This window comes from Rhyacophila brunnea, unplaced genomic scaffold (genome assembly GCF_057557595.1).
Source record: "Rhyacophila brunnea isolate RB1 unplaced genomic scaffold, BYU_Rbru_1.0 scaffold_7, whole genome shotgun sequence".
Classification (NCBI taxonomy): Eukaryota; Metazoa; Arthropoda; class Insecta; order Trichoptera; family Rhyacophilidae; genus Rhyacophila; species Rhyacophila brunnea.
This window is the reverse complement of record NW_028233339.1, coordinates 18,345,850-18,363,602: the sequence shown is the minus strand read 5'-3', so window position 1 is coordinate 18,363,602 and position 17,753 is coordinate 18,345,850. Positions and strand designations below refer to the sequence as shown.

Sequence of the window (17,753 nt, the reverse complement as noted above, 5' to 3'; positions counted from 1 at the left end):
CAGATTAATAAATGGAATTCCGATAAACTATATTCAATACACTACATTTTGATGCAGGGTTTTGAATGTGTGAGTATCCTACGAAAATGAAACACGCATTATGCACGTGCAATAGTGTGTGTAATTCACCAGTATTAAATGAGCGTCAAAGCATAAACCGAGAGCATTTGTCAGTATTCGACATATTATGACGTATTCTTGACACGTGTTTAAGTTTATCCCGGATTCTTCCTTAATCTAAATCGGTCACCTGCTACTCCTTGCCCGTTAGGTATATCAGTTCCCATTATTTCTAAGTTCCCTGCATCCAATACCTACTCACATTTACATTTTTTTTCAATTTATATTGTTTTTCTCATAAATCACCGTTATTTACACATAAATAATGCGCACCGTCATAATAAATATTACAATTACAAGCAACGATTTTTGATAATGAAAATGTTTTTTTATAATGAAATTTATTAAGGTATAATAATTGATGACTTTAAGACATTATGATCTTGTGAAGTTTTATTTTAATTACTGAATATTATGTAGTTAGATATCATATGTATTTCTTTTTTTTTCTTTTAAGATCACCGAGAATACCAAGTGCCTAAAAGAATTTTTAAATCTAATATCTGTTCATTATATAATATACAAATTCTAATGTATTGAAAAATAATAATTTAGCCCTCAGTTTTTCAAAAACTTTGCAGATTTTTTCTGTTTTGTCAATATTTGAATTTATATTCCTTTTGATACTGAAAATTGTATACCGACTACTTCACTAAGTCACTGTAATATAGTCGTCACCATGCCATGCACCATATTGTAATTGCCAACATGAAAAACTTTTACATGACACACCAGGATACATTTATTTTTGATCAAGAACACTGTCAATAATATTAACTTAAATTACAGCTTTTACTTATCAATCCATAGATCATCGTGTATGTTCAGTTATAATAAAGTACGATTTCATTTAAATTTGGAAGCGACATCATTAACAATTTCTGTTTTTCTTTAACCAGCTTACTTGAAAGTTGATTTCAAATTTACCTTGAGGACGCCTGCGTGACCTCATCGTATCACTTGATTCGCATTGCATCACTCATGGCTTGTCGCAGGAGTGAGACAAAGAGAAGATGTGATCCTCTGCGCTTTAAACTGAGATGTAGTTTCTTTTACTCTTTATCGTACACTAGATTATTTGCGCACTAGGAGAAAAAATTGACGATGAGTGCAATAAATGCCTAAAAGAACAACAATATCTTTTTCATAACGAATGGAAAATTCAATACCTGTTTTTTGTAACGTTTTGTAGTGTCCTCAATAAAAGAACGACGATTCGAGAATTTGGTGATTAAACTAATGTATTGTTTTTTTCAATTTGGACATACCTTTGCTACACCATTTGATCATATTGTATTGTATAAAATATACTATATCATTAATATGTTAAATGTAAGTAAAACAAAATATTATATTATCCTTTTTTAAAGTGTAATTCAAACACCTGAAACAGAATATTTTGATATACCAACTTTAAGTGGTATTTCATACAAGTTCCGGTTGGCGTGCGCGCACGTGGAGGATAGACAGCGGACCGCTTATGCCAGGTGCGCACTTTCACCATAGTATGTTACATTACACTATAGTTTACACTACGTACCTATTAGACTAGTCTTTCTCTCTCTCTCTGTCTCTCATTTTCTTTCTCTAATCTATACGAAACTAATTTCTGGTACTCAGACCCGTTCAATTGTTACTCTATAGATAAATTATTATGAAATATACATACATACCTAATATACATATGTATTTCAATTTGTACCAATGATTTTATTATTGTTATGTTCATTTATATTGTATATGATAGTAGCTACCTAATTGTATTAGGCAATATATTTGTTACATTACTAGATATACGAGTACCTATATAACTATATATTTTTATTAATCATTATGATAACGTTCCGACGGGAAACTAGGAAGTGTAAACGACTCGAGCAATCCTAGACTATGGTGCAAATCGATTTCATAGGCGGTCACAGTACATTCTGGGATATAGTTTCAATAATGATAATAAAATATATAAATGTCTATCTTTAACATCAACAACTAATTTAGGTACCTATCAATACTGTACTGCATGGCTCCCACATCCTGAACCGGGCCCCCGTGCTAGAATCTTTGGGGGCCCCCTCTACCTATCTCTAAGGATAAAGGCAGTCTGATGCTTTACAGTAGCGTTTTCGAAATGGTGTATGCGGTAAATTAGCATGGTATTTAAATGTGGTAATTAAATATTAATTAAAAGGTCCGTAGCGAATGGGTTAAATTTAGTGTTTTTGTTGTATATTTTAATACATCCATTTGAATTAAGGAGTTGTCGAGTGTCGATACACAATTAAATTTTTTATCGTCCAATCATATAATTTTAAGACTTTTTTTTACTATTAAAGCAAATTTGTATTGTGTGTTTATCTCACTTATCTGGTCGACTGGCCTCGCCGGGCCCCCAGGCTAGAGCCCTGTCAGCCCAAAGTGGGGGCCATGCTGTATGGTGACCCTTGTTTGTGGGGATGATGTTACATTTTGCAACCATATTATATTATTGATTGAGAGTATGTAACAAATTGAATCTTGACAGACAGATAATGACGTAGTAGATATGTGATATTGCACAGTGGTAGCACTGCTATCTTCTACAAACGTTTACGCAATATTAATAGTATTAAAACCATTATTAAAATTTACCATGCCATTGCAAAAAAATATTTTCCTGATACTTTATCGATTATTTCTGGGGTTGCTCCGTATCTACAGCATATCTGCACGCCACAGATACATAATACGTATGTTATAATATATTTGTATATACAATATAAATGTATTTAAAATCATTAAATTCTCTAGGTACTAGGTAGGTACCTACTTACTTTAACTTTCGATGAATTAATAAGAAAACTTTTTTAATCGCAAGCAGAACTCTTAAGTTAAAAGCTCTTTATAAAGAATGCTTTATAGTTGGGCTGACCACAGCATGGTATGGCAGTTCATTTTTACTTTGTCTTGTTCTTACGAATTTTGGTGTGAAAGTATTTTGTTGAAGAGAGTAATAAAAATAACACGAATTTGATAAAACTTGAAGAAATGTTTTTGTTATTTTTTGTTTATTATTCTATATGTTAAAATTAGAATGAAATAAATTAATATATACACATAAAATACCAAATTAGTGCATCTATTCTAAATACAAGGCTACTATCGGCCGCTATCGAGGGTAGTTTATCATAATATTTTTGTATTGTATTATAATTATTTCAATAAGTTAGCCGTCTAAACAGTGAAAATTGTCTATCTCGTTCTACAAGTTAGCACAGTCTAGAAAGGTGCTGTTAAAACATAGCACTTATCGTAACAATTACAACTAACTTATTATAAAAATTATAATATGTACTTCAATACAAAAACATGACAAATTACCCTCGATAGCCGCCGATAGCGGTCAATAGCAGTCTCGTGTATAGAATGGATGCGCAGGATTCAATAATTTATAATACTTCAGTGGAACACCTTATTTTTTACAGTGCTACACTCCCATGAGTTTTTTTTGCCTAAGGTACTACGGATTACCTAATAACTATAGTAATTATTGTTTTATAAAATTATATTTTAAATATCCCGGTAAGCCTTAACTTAAAGCTTAAATAACAAAGATACGTCGCGTAAAAGAAAGTAGAATAGTTGTTTTTTTTTTATTATAGCAGTGTTCCGTTTTAATCCAATAGAATACATATCAGCCTATTTATGGTGTACAAATTTTGCTTTACATTATATTGTGTATACTTACGTTTAGGGATTCCAATCCCGGGATCCCGAGCTATTTTCGATACCTATGAATCCCGGGATTGATAAACATAATCCCGGGATTTCGGGATTGATTTTTTTATCAATTTTTATGGAAAATAAAATAAAAGCGAAAATATAACAGAAAAAAAATTCTTTTAATAAAAAATAACTACATTAGAAATAAACTGAGTTTGAATGAAGTTTGATTTATACCCATGTGTAGGTTGCCGATTCATTTTATTTTTTCACTTAAATTATTAAAAATGAGAAAGATTGGAAAAAAACAATGCTTCGCACTTTTAACAAAGTAATTCCACCATGATATCATACGTTTTACGGCAGTTTCATATTTGGCTGACTAATTAGATTTATTTCAATTTCAATTTAAATTTTTTTTTTTACTCCATTAAACTTGTGTATGTCCAAGATTGAACGTATACAATATTAACAATAAATGTCAAATAGTATAAAGTATACTAGATTTATTTTTGACCGATTTTATCAATTTTATTTGTAAATATAAAAATTTTATATTAACAATGGAAAAAAATTCCAATCCCGGGACCAGTCCCGGGATCCCGGGATTGTCAAATTGTAATCCCGAAATCCCGGGATCAGAATTTTGGCTCGGGATTGGATTCCTTACTTACGTTCAAGTATGTCTTCTTTTTGACTTGTCATTTTGTATCAACGGTATGTAAAACGTGGATATGTCAAGTAAAGGATATATACAAGGTTTTATATTATGTAATAAAACCTATTTATACTTAACGAGCTTCTTATAAAAATACTTACATATTTGAAATAAGGAAAAGATAACTAACTCAATGCTACGATATACAAATTAAAACTCGAAGCGTGTTTTAAATAAAGACTCGGTAAAAAATGTACAACGATCACTGAACTTGTACTCGGACTACTCACGACCAGACCAAGAGAGGTTTTTTTGAATTCTTTATCACTACACGTGATTGTTTCGCATGTGGATTAATGATTTTCGGTCCAACCTCAACATGTTAATGATAAAAGTAACAATAATTACATTTAAGCTCGGGCCAAAGCGGTCGGTTTTAATATTACATTCGTTCATAATTTATTCCGAGTCGTTTCAACACGCAATTTGATATTCATTTAACTCCATTTATGCTCCTGAGTATTTAATAAATCAGATTATCTACAGATAAATAAATTTCCAAATGTTGAAAACTCAAATGCGCACGTGTCCTCTGTTTTCATTATTAATTAAATTATACTTTGTGGTGTTTCCTTATAAATAATAGGGAACGTTTTGCAATATTAAATTAAGTAATACAAATATTTATTTGGAAGGTTTTAGAAGATATTCTTGCCATTTGGAAACTTCATTAATTATTAATTGATACAAGACATTTTCATTGGCTATTGTAAATAAATGATAATGGAATTAGACCACCAACTATATACTGAAACCTTAAGCAATATTTTTCAATTATTTTACGTGTGGCACAGCACACATATACAAATAATATGCACTTAGATATTGTTCGTTAATCGTTGGATTCCTTCTTGTTCCTAATAATACATATTTGTGGTTCCAAAGACAAAAGAAACAAGTCTAAAACATGCAATTTAGAATAATAAACTAACAGGTTATTGTTTTTCTCTATGATACGAAAGCAAAACATTAAGTGATTCTGACTGCATCTGATATCCTTACTATTTGTTCATAAACATTAAATTCAATGATAGTTATCAGATGTTCAGACTTATCTTTATTACCTTTGTCAACATAGATATATTTTATATTGTAGTAGAAGTAGAGGCTAAATCTTCTTCTTCTTTGCCCATATCCGCCTCTTAACTGGAGCATATGGACACCACGCGGCGCCTCCAAGAATCCCTGTCGCTCGCCAGTCTTCTTGCTTCGTTCCAGGTCAAACCAGCATCCCGTAGCTCCGCCGTATACACTCTGTAGATTGTATTTAGCGGCCTTCCAGGACGCCGGAATCCGGTCGGCTTGAAGAACAGGCAAGCCAGGTTAAAGTTCTCTTCTGGCATCCGCAGCACGTGGCCGAGCCAGGTCCAACGTCGCCTCTTCACTTTCAGCGTGATGAGAGGCTGCTTGGTACGTTCTCTTATCTCCTCGTTGCTCCTAAAGTCATACCACCGCACACCCAGTATTCGTCGCAAACATCTATTTTCGAAGCTCAGTATACGGTTGCTCTGAGCCTTCGTAAGGTGCCATGATTCGCTACCGTAAAGCAGCACCGTCAGAATGCAAGCGTCGAATAGGCGGCATTTGGTTTTGACCGAGTACAATCGTGAGTCCCAGACATTTCGCATCGAGTTGAATGTTGCTCCAGCCATTCCCATTCGGATAGCGAGCTCTTTCTGCAAAATGCCATCTCCCGTGATGTGTACCCCCAGGTACTTGAAGCTGTCGACGCTCTCGATGCTCTGTCCATCGCTAATCAGAGGGAAATCTGGATCAGGACAGGTGCTATTGCACAAGACGTTGGTTTTCTTCGCGTTGATTTTCAAACCAACGCGAGAGGAGTTGTTATGCAACCTGTCGATTGTCTCTTGAATGCCCTCGATTGAGTTGTCGAATAGGACAGCATCATCGGCGTATTCCAGGTCGCATAGCTTCACCGTGGGGGTAACAGGTATGCCTCGGTCGGGTGGTATTGACTTCCGTAGTATGAAGTCAAAGAGAATGATAAAGAGAAACGGTGCAAGGACACAACCCTGTCTGACTCCGGTCGTGACCCCGAACCATTCCGTGACAGTGTCTCCAATTCTGACACAGCATTCGCTATTCTCGTGCAGGCTTTTGATTATGGCAATGATCTTGGGAGGGATCCCGTATGCTCCCAGTATCATCCAGAGGGAGGGGCGGTGCGGACTGTCGAAAGCCTTCTCATAATCCACAAAACAGCAGGCCATCGGACTGTTCAACTCATGGCTCTGCTGGAGAAGACATCGAAGGTTGTGGATTTGGTCTGCACACGCTCGACCAGGTAGAAACCCGGCTTGGTTTTTCCTGAGGACGTGCATTATTGGGTCCCTTATTCTCATCAAAATGATGTTTGCCAAAATCTTTCCCGGAACACTGAGTAGCGTAATGCCTCGGTAATTGTCGCAGCTTAGAGGGTCACCTTTTTTAAGAAGTGTGATGATTTCACCGTTCACCCAGTCCCTTGGGCAGCGCTCTTCTTCCCACACCTTTGTCATCAGATGAAACATAGGGTGCAGGATTGCGCTCAAGCTGTACTTGAGGAATTCAGGATGAATCCCGTCTCCCCCCGGTGCCTTTCCGTTCTTGAGCCTTTTCACAGCCGATTTTATCTCGGTGTGCGTGGGCGGGCAATCGGAAATGTCGGTCGCTCGGGGAATGTCCAAAAGTAAAGCTTCCGCAGATATGTCAAAGGGATCCAAGGGGGGTGGGCGGTTCAGCACTCCGCAGAAATGATTCTTCCAAATCTTCTTGACGCATTCTGCGTCAGACTCTATTGCTCCACTGGGACCACGAATGGCTCCGGGAGTCGGTGGTCGCCTGCCGCAGACTTCACGGGTGATTCGGAAGAGTTTCCTGGTGTCATTTCTGCTTGCTGCCTCCTCTGCCGCTTCAATTTGCCGTCGTCCTCGAGGCTAAATACATGGCTGTAAGTCCATTGGTAGTAGTATAAAGTCCCTCCTGGCTGGGAAAAGTTGTTATTTTTAAATGATTATAATATTATCTTTGAGGGATAATGGCAGCTGATGCAAGTGGTCGTGAAGTGAGGGTGTCATTGAGAAGTATTGCTTCGCGCATATATTTTCACGAAATTTTATTAAAACCTTTATCGTTTTGGGATTCAGTAAAAATAATATAATTTAATATTACGCAAATGTAACGGAGTTTTTTTGTAGTTCTTGGCTACCTAATAAAGATTTTGATCCCAAATTCGATCGCAGATAACTTTTTTTGGTATATTCTTTATTATTAATTAATTCAATATATTATTTTAGTTAAATCAACCGATAGCTTGCTTCCAACGTAAAGCAGAGATTAGTATGCCAAGCTAATAGTCGGTGGGTCGCAAATTCGAAGACAATCATTGGGCCAATTTCCAATGCCGTTTATTCATTAAAAATATATATTGGTTAGAATGGTGACTACATTAGACAGTATGAGTATTCCCCTACATATATTTACTTAAAATCACTGAAAATTAAGAGTATATTTGAACAAGTACCTACCTAACAAATTATTTTTGCTTCGTATTATTATTGCCTGATAAAAGTTCCGCGACTATTAGTATATGAAAACGTAAAATGACATTGTTGACAGGACGCACGCGACCGAAATTGAAACATAATAACACGATACCAATCTTTCACCCTAATCGTCTAGTTATACTATAAAATGTGTCTGTTCTGCGGCGAATGACACGGCGAAGAATTAAATTGATATCTCTCGATTGGGCCAGGCAGTCATCGAGTCTGCTAATGTAATTCGAACATAATAACATAATATGAGATTTGGATACAGGTCACGTATAGGTCCAAAGGTTTGAATGAATAGTTAAAAACGTCAAATACTTTTAAAATAAAAGTCTACTTAGTAAACATTATCGCGATTCGTGTTCCGTATTTAAAAATGGTAATTTACCGTTTTTAAATTCAATTAATGTTATCCTAAATACGAATTGCTTAACTAGATAACTAACTCAGTTTGATGTAACATTGAAAGGGTTACGTTTCAATAAATAAGAGATAAAATTACAGTAATTGCTATGCGCTTGAAATAGGTGATAAACTTACTGAATATTCATAGACTTAATAGAGCAGATATATAGATATCTACCGAACTAATGCGCCATGATAAGTGACGCCAGTAACAAGTTGCGTCTACTCGTCTAGAATAATAATTAATAATTTTATATATGAAAATTAATCATAAACCAGTTGAGAAAAATGTGACCCTGGAAAAGCTTTCGTTATAGAAAAATATGGATTTATAATGATATTTATCGCTTTGTGTACCTACATACTAATTATGTGGGATAACTGGTCGTTTGTAATTTTATATATTTTTTTATTTATTTGGAGTAGATGTGTACTGGAGTTTGATTTGAAAAACTTTCAACAACTGTCAAATGAACTAATGTCAATTTTTATTGATCGATGAAATTAGGTATATATATATTTTAATGTAAGTAGCACAATATGAAAATAATTTTATTTTTAATTATTCTTTTTGACACTACAATAAGGCATGTGGGTCAATCACAGTAATGTAAAATAAATAGAGTAATTCAGTAGTAGAAGTAAAGTCATCACAAAAATACCCAGACTTGACAACACGTAAATGTATTGTAACCTCACCGGGTCGAACCAGGAACGCTCGGATGAGAACACAGTGCCTTGGACTAGGAAGGCCACAGTAAACTCACGGTTCACTCACACGGTAAACTTTATCAATAATATACATTGTAATTAGGAACATTTTATTTATTATATCATCGACAATAATTATAATTTATTATATAAAGTAAAGCCGTAAAAATACATATATTATAGCATAGCATACATGCAAAATATGGTCACTAAAAGATAAGTCCAGAAATTTTCAATAACGAATATAACGTAGTATAAAAGGGTGCATGCTTGTGTAAGAACAAAAACGAAATAATTGTTTATACAAAAATACAAATAAGATAGGTATGTAATGTAATCGATTTTCCGAAAAGCCTAAAATGCTGACGTGAGTAATGATGGCACAAAATAGTGACAAATACTGGACGAATTTGGTGATTCAATGGTGCCCAACACGTAAAAAACAACCCAAAGATTAATAATTAGTTAAGTACGTGGCAATACATTGCAAAAGAATGAGAGGAATAGAATCGACATGGAGTCATTCATCCAGCAGTAGATTAATTATTCACTCTGATGATTTGATAACGGTAATTATATGAACGAAATAAATGTCATACTCATTTGTCTTATGTATGTGCCACATCAATTTTGAAAAAATATATAATTAAACGCAACCACCTAAATGCTGAATCCAGTTCATTTAAATTTTAAGTTACATAATAAGTCGATTTAAAATAGTATTTGTTTACAAAACATATATAATTTTAAACACCTAACAAACATACATATGGAACAAAACATGGTTAGGTACCAATATAATGTGCTTTACCAATTACGCAATCTATACCGTTACTAATCACGCCGAGATCACAAACAACTTTGTGTCCGACGCATTATCTTAAACTCCGTTAATATTTGCGACCATTTTAATGATTTTGATTTAATATATTTGACTCCTAGAATGCCTTGATCCCTAGATGTCGTCAAAATCTATTAACATACTTTCGCTTGGTAATATTTTTTAATCAACTATTTTTATTTAACACCCACGATAGCCAAAATGATAACATTGATGGTTCTAATCTCGTGTTTGAAAATTTCACACATTTTTTTTCACTGTGTTTGGACTCAGAGTATAGGACCTATAGTAGATTGAGCAAGCGGCTAACATCCATTATCGAGGCACATACATATTATGATTCTTTTACGATCGAACAGGGTGAAGTTTAGTAATAGTATTTATATTCTACGAATAAAAAATAATTATTAATCGTATGTCTCACATTGACTTTGTCTAGTAAAATTTTCTTCTTTATAATATATATAACATTTATTACGCGGAAAATTTAAAAGGATTCTATAAAAGAAAAACCTAATTTTATATTATAAAATATTGTAAATTTTCCCCTTTTGTTTATTTATTATATTCAGTGCTTATAAAAATATATGTCCTGGTTTTCCATAGTAACAGTAACCTCTCTCTTTATATAATTTTAATGTGATGTTTTATTTAAGATTATTCTACCCATAAATAACATGCTTAAATGTATTCTTATTGAAAAAGTGTTTTTTAAATCTTGCTTTAACATTCAGAACGGTTATCAAAGTCATTAAATTTTATTAACACTGATAAATTTAACAAACAAAAAACAACACATTCTTGGGATGAGTAATTCTCATGATTGTTTCTAAATTTATAACACTATCACCAATATCACCCGTTTATTTTCGGTACTATCTATAGTAGAATGTTATTTTGGACAACATATTATTAATAAGACAAAGACATTTTCGCACATAACAGCGGGGCTACGTGTTACAAAGTGAGAATAATATCTAGGTACTTATTAAACGATAATAATATTAAGTATATGAGACACTAAACAGAAATAAGATATATATAATATACGTAAAGGAGAAAGGGGACGAATCAAATCGACGCTGCTTTTATAATAAATTTCACACAGAAACATAAAAGTGTATAAATGTATAGTCAGTAAAGTTCAGTATGGATTTGAAATGTCTCTCCCTTTTCTTTCAGACGAAAATATTGTTTTAAAAATATTTAAGACACTCTTTTGCTTCGTGGAGCCCTTATACTCCATCATAGTTACCTCGGCCAATTTACCCAATTGTTTTAGGTAGGTGTTCAATCATTTACATATCTACGTCAATGTATTCAAAATAATTATACCAGTAGGTTAAAAGTTTGAAAATCTTCCACATACTACATAGTACATACACACCATTCAGTCAGGACTTTAGAAAATTCTTCTTGGGAAGATTCCAACACAATTTTTAGGGGTGTTTTTTTATTCGAACGCTCGAAAGCGTGCAGAAAAATAGCTCGTAGGGGAGATAAATGCATTAACTATTATGTACATGTACGGTATGGTAGTAATATTCAACCGTATCACTTGGAACTGGGGTTGCAACCGCCCTAGTTTTGCCGGAGCTGTCGAAATATAAATCGCAGTCCAAAATCATATCTGGGGTGCAAAATGACTCAGAATTTTAGACAATGCCACATTCCTTTAATAAAATAATAGTTTCAAAAAAACATGTTGAGCTCAATTGTATCATCATCATCATCAACCTGAACCTATCCACTGCTCGATGAAGGTTTCTTCAAGCTGCTTCCACTTCTCTCGGTATTGTGCGTTGCGCTGCCACGTACTTCCGCAGAACTTTATCATTTCACCGATCCAGCGGCCTTTAAGTCTACCTTGCGGACGATTTTCCAATAATTAAAAAACGTCCGCAAGGTTCAATTGTATACTTTTGTATAAATATTGTTCATTATTATGATTGCGGCAGTCGTACTCTAGTACGTGAGGCACTGGCTATCCTGGTGATCCGGATTCGCTTCCCGTTAATGTCAAAATGCATTTATATGATTCTCTCAAATCCTGTGTATTTATGTGATTGTTTCACTTCTATTGACACTCTGTTTCGCTATATTATTGTCATTGGGTCACGTGGCTTATTTTAGTGTTAAAAACAAAGAAAAACGATTTAATATAATTATTATTTTTAAAGAAATAGTAAACAAATCATCTATTCTGCAAACTCTTTTAATTTTTATTTTCATATATTTTTTTCATAACAAATATAAATAAAAATAGGTATGAAAATAGAATTAAAAATAGGTACTACCTATTTCAATTTCTTTTTCTGGCCTTAACAATGTTGCCAACCGTAGGAACTACAATTCTGCATTTCCGTACTATAAAATTCAGAAAATAAGTATGATAAAAATAATATCGCCGAACAGTCAAGTGGAATTCTAAATAAAGCATTTGCACCTCAGAAAAGCAATAGAAAAAAACTCTGGATATTAAAAAAATATGGCAACCCTACTTGGAAAACAGTATGAAAACAAAAAATAACCACCTACTTAATGAATAATTTTCAATTAAATAAATTGGCATCTATAGATTATTTTAATTAGATTCGCTTGAATCCTTTGAATAGTTATCGGCAATTAAATTAGTAATCATTTTATTTTCAGCACTTTTGGGCTTGATACGAGGTGACAACAGTTAGTATGTGTCGCCTATTATGTATAATCGTTTGCAGGACAGCCGTTTTGTAATAATTCCAAAGGAATATCCACCAAGAGTGAATGAGAGTATATTTATTTTTTTATGCAACCAAGTTGAGGTTGAGTTTTAATTTATCATATAAATCCAACATGCGTCCATTTAATGTTCTGTTTATTGTTCTATTAGTAACAATAATAAAAAATTCATTGACATGTTTTCTTTTTAAAGTAAATGGGTAGAGTTTTTAGTCATCTTTACACGATTTAAGAATTAATACCCCCGTCGCCATCACGAAACAAATTGACGTATTCACACCTCGACGTTCGGTCTCAGACTGCCAGCGAGTCGAAAATTTCGTCGCGTCTTGAAAATTATTTGCCGTTTCACTGAAGTATCGCCTTAACTTGTTTGGGTGTTGGTTGTCTAGTTTAAGATAAAAAATATTCGTAATCGGTTTAACTCAGATATTTGATATAATATTATCTTTTTCCATCAAAATGTTTTTGCAATTGTTCCAATTGTCCATTATGTGTTGTATCCGATCGGTGGTAAAATATAAATTTTCCCATTACTATTTTTCATTTTCACGATTTTCTTTTTTAACGAGTATTAGAATAAAATTACAGTCGGTGAAAATAAAATCATCTTATTTCCAGTATGAAGTAAAACTTATTATCACTTGTAACAATGACTTGTAAGGTCTAATTACATTAAAATACTTGAATTGTGGCTTATAAAGGTACTAATATTTATTATTGGTACGGGGTGCATAATTTTCGAAAAACTAGTGCCAATAATTTGGTTTGAATGCAAAAGTAAAACATGATTATTATTGGCAAGAATTGAGTGGACTGAGAATATTCTGGAATCTTTGGCGTCTACTCATTAGATAAGTAAGTATTCTTTGAAGACAATAATAACGTAAGATTGATAATAACAAAAATTATGGTAGCTATAATATTACCAGAGTATTAACATGATTCAAGTATATTTATGTTTAGAATAATGAACAAGTTTTGTATATATATATATATATATATAGGTAATAATAGTAATTAATAGTCAGAGTATGTAAGTAAATTAAAATACGGTAACCGGACAAAACAGAACATGACAAAACAGAAAAGCCAGGAGGAAAATGAAACATTAATTTTTGTGGAATCTATTTAGGTTGGTTAGGTTAGGTCAGGTCATTATTTTGTTGTACCTAGTCACCCAATCATTTTGAACATATTATATTGATAAAGATGAGATATCCTAAGATTGAAGGCAAAGTCCCATTTATTTGAAGCTTTCTAGCGATTAGAAATGCATAAATTAGGTATATAATTTGATTTATTATGGCGTATTGAAAATCTGTGCTATTAAAAATCTATCAACATAATAGAGATAGGACAATTTCAATATTAAATTTATATTTTTCCTGAAAAGTCATTGTTATATTTATCGTTGTTCTGTTTTGTCACTGTTCTGTTTTGTCATGGAACCGATGAAAGTTATTTTACGAATCTTTCATTCGGTCCACCTTTTTTCTATATTTTATTCTAATATTTATGTTTCCCACAATTATGTATTTTTAATATATATACCTACCTACTATAACAGTATTCAGTGATAACATTATTCTGTTTCCTAGTCTCACTACGGAACCGTCTTAATCCAATAAAACTTTTATGGGTGACATTAGAGAAGCTGTATTAATAAAATCATGAATTTTGAGAAATCTGGCGCCCTAATCTTTGGAAGAAGGCGGCTCTCGTGGTGCAGTGCGTAAGGCGCTTGCCTTCCACCCGAGAGTTCTGGGTTCGATCCCGATCCGGATACAATATTTATGTGTTTTTCTCGCCTTTTTCTCAAAACCTTGTACGAAAAAGCAAGGACATGATTATTAACAATTCTAAAAAAAAATCTTTGGAAGAAACTATCATCACCAATAGAATTTGAATTTTAAAAATATTTTCTCTATAATGTGGTGTTAAGTATTCACTCAGTTCTATTGAATCAGTCCATACGCAGATAGCGCCTACGCAAATTTTCATAACCTGTCAACTAATCGACAATAATCAACAATCACAGTAGTTTTTTTTTATGACACTTCCAGATTATTATTCGCACATACCTTAACGTAAGCTTAGCATTATCTGATTAATATTGAAATAAATCTCGTTATTAATTATTATGAAAATCCATAACACAGATTACTAGCAATACCTAAATTATTAAAATACACAAAAAAATATATTATACTATTGTAGAATCGAAATAAAGTATTCTAATTAATATTGGCTGAGTAGTAACTAAAGGATTTAATATAATATTTATATTTCCTGGCGCCATATTACCAAGAATAATTAAGCAGTTGAGGATTGAACACATACAAGTGCACCGTTGACCATGTTAACTAAATCGACTTAAAAGTTAAATACGCAATTTTCAATTCTACACATTGTTTTTAAATGTTCCATTCCTTACGTACCCATAAAAATATTATATTTGTTTAAGATTATTAATCGGTAGTTAGGTGTCAAAATGGCCAATCTGTCATTTTTCAATTTTCCACAAAAGTTTTTAAATGCCTACTTACATTACTCTTCAATGTAGAAAAAATCTTTCAGTGTATTACAAACCAAATGCCACAAGTTTTTTGAGTTTGGCACACCTGCATGGAGTGTGATTCATCGATAGAAACGGCAAAGCCAAAAGACATGGCCATTTATATACCGAGGATTGGTACAATTCAGTAAGAACTATCTTAAATAATGTCTTAAATACTCATTCTCACAACAATGGGAAAATTTATATTTTACCACCGATCGGATACAATACAAAATGGACAATTAAAACAATTGCAAAAACATTTTGATGGAAAAAGATAATATAATATCAAATATCTCAGTTAAACCGAATACGATTTTTTTTTCTCAAACTAGACAACCAACACCCAAACAAGTTAAATAATACTACTTAATATCACTTAAATATTTTGTTTGCTAGACTAAATAGAAATCATATTTTTGCTCTCCACATTTTTTGAAATAGAAAAGTGGCCCTTCTGCCATTTGACAACCGTAATCTTTTTAGTGTTTGAAAGAGGACAAGATTTTTTACTAATCAATACTTTCAAATATAAAACCAGTGGATGTATGTACGTGTAGTTGTTAAAATTATAAAGAGTTCCATTGCATTCTGTTTTACAAAGGAAACACGAAAAGAAATAATAAAATATCGCAGACAATGAATAATTAACATGGAACACTATTTTGAATTTTTTAAGGGTGACACTTTGCCGAGGACATCATTCGCTGGGTGAAGCTTTTTTATCTAAAAAATATATATAACGTTCCATTTTCCGTTGAACATAGAAACGTTGATCAAGTTAAGAGGATAGAGTATTTTTACAACGTTTTTATTATCTCGTATTCTTGTTTGTCCAGTACAAATCTTGCAATCGATTTTTAACTAACGTCCCGACTAGCTAGACATTTGAAACTTTTAGAATGTATCAGAACACGATGCCAATGCATTCTTTTAATACTTTTAGCCGTCTTTAAGCAGAATTCAATTCATTTTCAGTTAATTCTGTTTTGTATGGAAAGTTATTATTGTTGGTTGCTGAGGGGGTCCTAGCAACTAAATTATTAATATATACGTGCGTTACTATGGAAATCAATATGAAATGTCAAAATGACATTTCAGTATTCTATATTTATTCAGTATTTCTATCAAGTACAATAAAAAAATTTATTAATACATAGAATTGTCAAGTTTATATGATTCAACCAATGACATTATAATGAACAACGCACTCAATACAGTAGCTAGCAATTAAATTCGCGCACAGCGACATTCGCACACATATATTCAGACGTCACGCAATTTCCATCATGCGATATCACGCATCGGGAATTTATAGCAATCTGACCTTTATTGTAATGGCGTTAGAACAGTGTTTCTAGTGTCAATGTTCATTTGAGCGAACCCGTTCGAACCGAACCATTCGGCAGACCCAACAAAAAGCATCGGGAATTTATAGCAATATCACCTTTATTGTAATGGCGTTAGAACAGATTATGCCATTCGGCAGACCCGACAAAAAAGTGAGTGTCATTTTTTCCCCAGATGCTTCGTCCATATTAATGTCATTGGATTCAACAAAAAATTTAAAAACGTGGTATATAAAAAGTTCTTTTTATCTTGTAATTATTATTGATAAAAGTAAATTGCATAATAATCAATATATATAAGCTTAGTTGTATTAATATTATGTTGTTAACTTTACGTATCATCTACGTTACATGCTCAACAAAAAAAAACTTGCATATTCTTCAATTAATTTTTCAACAACGAAATTATACGTTTCGTAAAATTTCTTGTTAAAAAAACACGTCTTAATTAAAAATATAAACTGACAATAATAACAATTACCTGTGTATATACCTAAACAACTTCTAGTTTTCGGTCCAAGGCATTAATTTATTATTAAAATTAATACGTAATAATTGTATCTGAACAGAGTATACTATAGGCAAACGGATGAATGAATGCATGGGGCGTAAGCAGAAGCCGTTTATTTTTTATCAATTATTATTATATTAATACTTAATCAAAACGTTTATTTTTTTTGTTTTAATTTAATTAAAGGCTTTGTATAATGCGATAACAGACAGATCCTAAGCTCGCTTGGAATGAATCTTGTAGAAAATGAAACATTTTATTCTAACTAGATCTGACAGTTAAATAACATAAAAATGTAATAATTATTTTTAATTCTATAAAAAGTATTACGTAAGTGTAAATTTACCAATTTATTACTTGCAATATCCAAAGCATTGGGGCCCAACCGGACAAGGGATCTTAATTCTCAGGCCCTTAGTTGTTCATGAATTTTCAAGTTTATAAAATTATACAGTTTAAAAAACCCAGATTTAAAAAAATCCGAAAAAAATGACAAGTTAAGCTAAAAAACGCTATCGACATTGATTTTGGACGAAAATGCTCATTTGGCCGAAAATTTTTTTGAAA

At 32.7% G+C, this 17,753-nt stretch overlaps 1 protein-coding gene across 1 annotated transcript in view; it reads right to left on the bottom strand.

Moving 5' to 3' along the window:
• The window catches only part of cv-2 (crosveinless 2-secreting protein), a 298,622-nt gene that overhangs the window by 212,096 nt on the left and 68,773 nt on the right, over positions 1 to 17,753 (bottom strand). The window lies entirely within an intron of this gene.